General features: G+C 37.4%; 1 protein-coding gene across 1 annotated transcript in view; it reads right to left on the reverse strand.

Annotated features, from left to right (window-relative positions):
* Nucleotides 1–751, reverse strand: part of LOC138314775 (beta-1 adrenergic receptor-like) — a 59,450-nt gene extending 58,699 nt beyond the window's left edge. The window contains exon 1 of the mRNA XM_069255302.1: nucleotides 380–751. The gene's annotated coding sequence lies outside the window, so the exon portion shown is untranslated. The remainder of the gene's footprint in view (nucleotides 1–379) is intronic.
* Between the last annotated feature and the right edge of the window lie 5,249 nt (nucleotides 752–6,000).

The raw sequence follows: 6,000 nt of genomic DNA on the forward strand, positions 1-6,000 counted from the left end.
ATTATTATGATCTAAGGAATGAATGCTGTTGGATTTTAAAGGCGATTAGAGGAATATATATGTATAAAAACCCGTGGTCTGTCACCAATCTCTCTTGAGAATCGGGCAAGATTACAATACTCAGGAATATATAAAATAATAGATTTCTTTCCAATAAACAACCACCGTCTCCTTTTCTCCCAATTTTACAACAAAAGCAACAGTTTGTTTCTTCGTGCATAACGCAAAGTGCGGTAAATGATAAAAACTGCTTAGACAAAAAGGAGTTGTTATTTTTAATTGGAAATGGGAAAGGTTTATTAGTAATACTTAATCAACAGCAATTAATCTTGAAATTAGAGCGAACTCAATAAATAAACAATAAAAAAGTAAGACTTACCTGAAATGTTTGTCAAAATACTGAAGACTGTATAAACGCTGTCAATTTAACCGTTATGAAAAGTTACGTTTCAAACAATTCTTCGTGTAAAATCCTTTTTGTGCGCCCGTCAATAAGACCACATACACAATCCCCCTCAAATGTTTGTTACCGATATAGGTAACGTTATGATAATCAAATATATACGTCAGAACAATCCCAGGCTTTTTCCACAATTACAAAACACAACTTTCAAAAATTAAAGCTCAGATCTAACTCTAGAATCCCTGCCAATATAGATTAAATTAGAAAATCTCTGCGGATGCTAATTGCTGACCTACGAACATCCCGCGACTTACAGAAAATGAACTTAATTAACGTGCTGGCGATGTTATAACGAACGCCTTGGCGTATAGGTGTTCTCTCATGGTGCTCAATCAATATTGAAGGACCTAGAAGGATTCACTTGTAAAAAAACTATTCTCTGTCACATAAAACTGGTCATAACCATCAGCTGTGTTTAGTGGAGGGTAGGAAGTATAGCGACCCTACTTCAGTCTGCAATGTCAGAAATTCCACACGTAAGAGCTTGTTCCAGGAAGTGTCTATCTACCTAACATCCTAAGCTTCTTCATTAATATCGTTTATATTCTATGTTATTCACTATTCCCAGCAAAACAATTTTGTTAATAAACATGAATTATTCACACAACAGGCAACAAGATGGTAAGCGGGGTTTATTTTCATACATGTACCTATACAGTTTCCCCCTTTTTTGAACCTGATGGCTGTCTTTATTAAAGTTATGCCTTTTTCGAACCTGATGGCTGACTAATTAAAGTTATGTTCATTACGAAACACCATTCATAACAAGAGGAAATTGTTTCAGAACGTTTTCTTCTGTTTATTTGAAATCATAAAAATTCCACGGCAGATGTAATAACGTAAGTCAAAGTGCATCCGTTATTACAAACAGTTTATACTTTTTTTCCTGTCATGTTTCTAGTAGGTCATTGCCCTTACCAATAGCAATTGGAGCATATTTTCTCTTTACTGGTTATCGACACGAGTAAAGTGATTTTTTCCCTTCAATGACGATAATTAGTGACTGAGGTCAAGTAAGTCCTCGTACATCAACAATCAACAATCAAAAACATCGTCGAAGTGCCAAAGGGTCACGAAAATAACTCTAGAAATGGCAGTTTCAATAGAATTTAAATAATGTGAACCTGATTTTGGTTCATCTGGACACTATACTGTAAACGTAATCACTATGGTGACGGCAACATTTAGACCGAAAATTGACGGATAAATATGTCGGATAAATGAGACGAACGAAATTTTGTTATAAAACATAACAGGATATGGAATGTGCGTCTGATGGGTAATTCATTAGTGTGGCAATCGAATATGTGAGTAGTCTCGTGCTGACTTTAAAGTGTTATCTTGCCGAATTTTACTCTAACCTCGATCAGTATCATTGTCGATGAAAAATATGGTCGGCCATATCGGTCTATTAGAGATGGCCTGATTCTTGTCAATGACCTATTTTACTGTAATATAACAAGCAAGTATCTCTGGTTATCATAAAAAACAACACCATCATGTTTTAAATGTATCTCTTTACAAACGATAAACACATAGTACACCGACCAATGAAGCCTACCACAGGCTGGTGTTTTGTTTGTAGTCGAATATCTACTGATGAAGCCTACCACAGGCTGGTGTTTTGTTTGTAGTCGAATATCTGACACCAGGCCTTCATCGGCTGTTGTAGTAAAATATAAGTTAACATCGACATGTTGATTCTGCCTATCTTTATAGCAGGACCTTTATCTCGTGCGGAAGTACGATAAATATATTCGTACAGGGCGTTTATTTTAACGGCACTGCAATATCAAGTAATCTTGTTTGTTAGATTAATTATTCGGTGTCGATTCATTGATTGATAAATATGTTGATTGTTTTTTATGATGTATGAAAAGTATAATCTTGATGTTCAAGATATCGGTTCATCTCTGCAATCAAAATACATAATGGCAGTCACGTTGATTCTTTTAACGCGTTTTCATTCTTATGCATGGAACTCGTAATGAGCCCCTCGTCTCGATTTAATAGTTGGATACTGTAAAAATTACAAAGCATATATAATAGAACTATATGGGTCATGTCATAACTCGAAGGTTTGTGCTCAATAAGTCGAAAGTCATCTGTAAAATTGAGAACCATTCTGTGAAGGGGTCGCTCGCTAACAGTGTTTGAAGAACCAGTGTCATATAAGGACGGCCTCACATGACTATATGGGTCATGTCATAACTCGAAGGTTTGTGCTCAATAAGTCGAAAGTCATCTGTAAAATTGAGAACCATTCTGTGAAGGGTCGCTGTTTGAAGAACCAGGGGCTCGCTCGCTAACGAAGTGTCGAAAGTCTTGAGAGAACCATTCTGGAAGGGTCGTCATAATGAAGGATAAGGCGGCCTCACATGTATGTGGTGTGTAGTATGTTTGAAGTGCATGGTGCTTGTTTTGTGAGATTGCGGTAACGGTATTTCGAGCAAATTTTAGAGAAGACTTTGGCAGGTGACCTAGTCTGCTTTATATATATATATATCTGGTAATCGACAAAAGGCCATTCCATCAGAATTGTTGAAAATACGAAGTTTATGTAAACATATTACACGTAATCAATGGGTACCTAGTCGAGGAGTTCCGAACCTTACTGGTGGAATATGTTTATATCCATCAGACATCACAATTATTTAAAAATAGTTCTTTCGCTAATGTACTCATCCGCACCAGATGTGTAAACATACAACCGGGACTAGTTTTATCAAAAAGTGATGCTTTCCTTAGACTAGCAGATCGTGAGGCGCATTTTGATGATGATATATATTTTTTTCTTCTAGTTATAGATTTCTAGACTTTAAAGGGACAATTCAGTATACCACAGTTTGCACTCATTCCCTGATACTGAGCATTTATTTTTCATCCCAAGCTCAAACATAAACCCAAACTTTGAGACTTATTTTCTCCGCTGAGACTCTATATCTTATTAACCAACAATATGGAATGTAACTATCATAGCCAACCATGTAATATGCGAAGTATGTACATACATTTTTATTATTTGACGTTATTATCAAGTAAGTAAATATTTAATCATCTATCTGAAAAGAAGCAGTAAACATAATGTGATATAGGACAGCTGGTCGCACGTGTAGGCTTGCATTTCTCGGAAAAGGTGACTAAACTTGGGATAATATATTTTGCCTGGCCGTTTCCTGACTTTCTGCTTCCTAATGTCTCCCCTGACATCACCTCACTTTTGGCCTTGAATCGAGCATTCGCCCCTGTGAGGTAGGCTCTGTATTTCTGCTCCTGCTTAGAGCTCGTATGAGGTATCATTATGTCGCCGTCGGCAGGTCCGTAAAAAGGGTTTCCGTGCGATAACTTAAGTATTCATTGTTCAATTTTAACCAAACTTGGTATAATGCTTCATGTCAATGAGATCTCGGATGGATTCGATACTGGTCAAAATCTGGCAATATTTGCAAGAGTTACGGGACTTTGACATCGTCAAAACAGATAAATCCATGATTTCCGCTCGATAACTTTTGTATTTAACATCCGATTTCAACCAAATTATCTATATTGCTTTACATCAATGAAATCTCAGATGAGTTAGATACTTGTCAAAATTCGTCAATATTTGCAAGAGTTACAGGACTTGATAACTTCACTTACACTGTATTTATTAACAATATTTTCAACTGTAAGTTACTATTTTGTGATGTTTTAAAACTGCTGTGCAGGCGACACATCAACTTCCGTGGAATTCTTATTCTGTATAATGTGACTTGGCGGGATTTCTGGTGTCTCTGGTGATAAATTTCATTGAGAGTGCATTATCAAATGGACAGTACTAGCTTTCATAGAGACACAACACGAATATACCGCAGTCTCCCAAAACAAACAGACATACACATATGCAACACAGTGACCTTAGTTTAAGCCATATTAACCAGTCAACCATGCAATTCACAAATTGAATTGGGTCAATGTCCCTGGAGGTAGGTAGAATTGTACTTGCAGTCCCTATTGCATGATCGTAAAAGGCGACAAAATTTAGGATTTTATCTTTTCTCGTCTTTCTAACGTCTCCCTTGACATGATCTCACATTAGGCCTTCGGTTGAGCTTTCGCCCGTGTGAGGTGGGTTCTGAAATCTGACCCCTGGCCGAGACACAACATAGTCGAATAAAGTGGTAGTTTCTCCTCCTGCTTAGCGCCCGAAGACACGAGTTCCACTATAAATGTAACGAGAACACAACACGAACACAAAGCAGTCTTCCAAAACATGCACATCGCACTTCACACATGAAATACACCGTATACACGAGAGTTTAAATGGCTGTTAAAAGAATGTAAGTAAAATAAACCAAATGGTTCATCATCAAATCATGTCTCCCTCTGAAAACGTCATAGATCACCTGTTCGGAAATTTCACACGAAATGCCGTAGTCCTTATATAAAAAGTTTGAGGTGAAGTAATGATGTCGTTTGGGAGATGAGCGACGTAACATATGCCACCGATGACGAAATAATTTGAAAATCATATGCATACATATATGGAGCTAATTTGATTTTCAGGACTATATCGTCCAAACTTTAACACCGTTTTTACTCTGCTGAATTTATGTGTTTGTTTGAATAAATTAACGTTCTATTAACAGCCAGGGTTATGTAAGGACGGCTTCCGATGTGTACAGTGTGTTGCGTTTATGAAGTGCGAGGTGCGTGTTCTGGGAGACAGCGGTATATTCGTTTTGTGTCTTCTTGTGTAAAGGAACTCTTGCCATTTTTATAGTGATATTTCTCTGAAGCATGCCGCCGAAGATACCAAGGAACACACCCCAATGTCACAATATACTGACAACGGGCGAACCAGTCGTTTCACTCCCAGTATGCTGAGCGCTAAGGAACAGACCATGGTGCGCCTCGGCCTGGGTACAGAACCCATAGCGTACCTCACAGGGACGGACACTCAACAGAGGCCAAAAGTGAAGTGGTGTCAAGAGAAATGTAATTAGGAAGAAGAAAGTTATCTAAGAAGAAGAGAAAATAAAATATCCTAAATTTAGTCGCCTTTTACGATCATCAATAAGGCAGCTGGTACAATTCTTACGTCCTACCTTTAGTTTAGGGCCAAAGATGCTGAAAAATGGTTTTACATCGATAAGAGGGCGTACAGCAGATGATGTCTATTTTAATGTTTTGTGGTTTCTTTGGTTTATTTAACATTGAGTGGTATATGGAAATTTGTTCGCACCCGCACAATCCCATGAGCGAAAACATGCCATTTATCTCTCACTAAAATACAATGAATGTATTATTAGGCCAATATAAATTGTACATATGCTGTATGCAGTATAAAGATACAATGTATACTATCAGAAGTGACCGCTGTATGCGTTATTTTTACCGTTCCGCTTCTTCAATACTAATGCACAATAATATAAACAGTGTCCAGTTTCAAATGTAGAATATTTGACCGCTGTCAGATTTGTCCGGAATTTTGTGTCCGAGAAGTTATACAATAACACTCGGAAGGTCAGATATCGGGGTCCGGTACAAATTGTTAT

Source organism: Argopecten irradians, chromosome 2 (assembly GCF_041381155.1).
Source record: "Argopecten irradians isolate NY chromosome 2, Ai_NY, whole genome shotgun sequence".
NCBI lineage: Eukaryota > Metazoa > Mollusca > Bivalvia > Pectinida > Pectinidae > Argopecten > Argopecten irradians.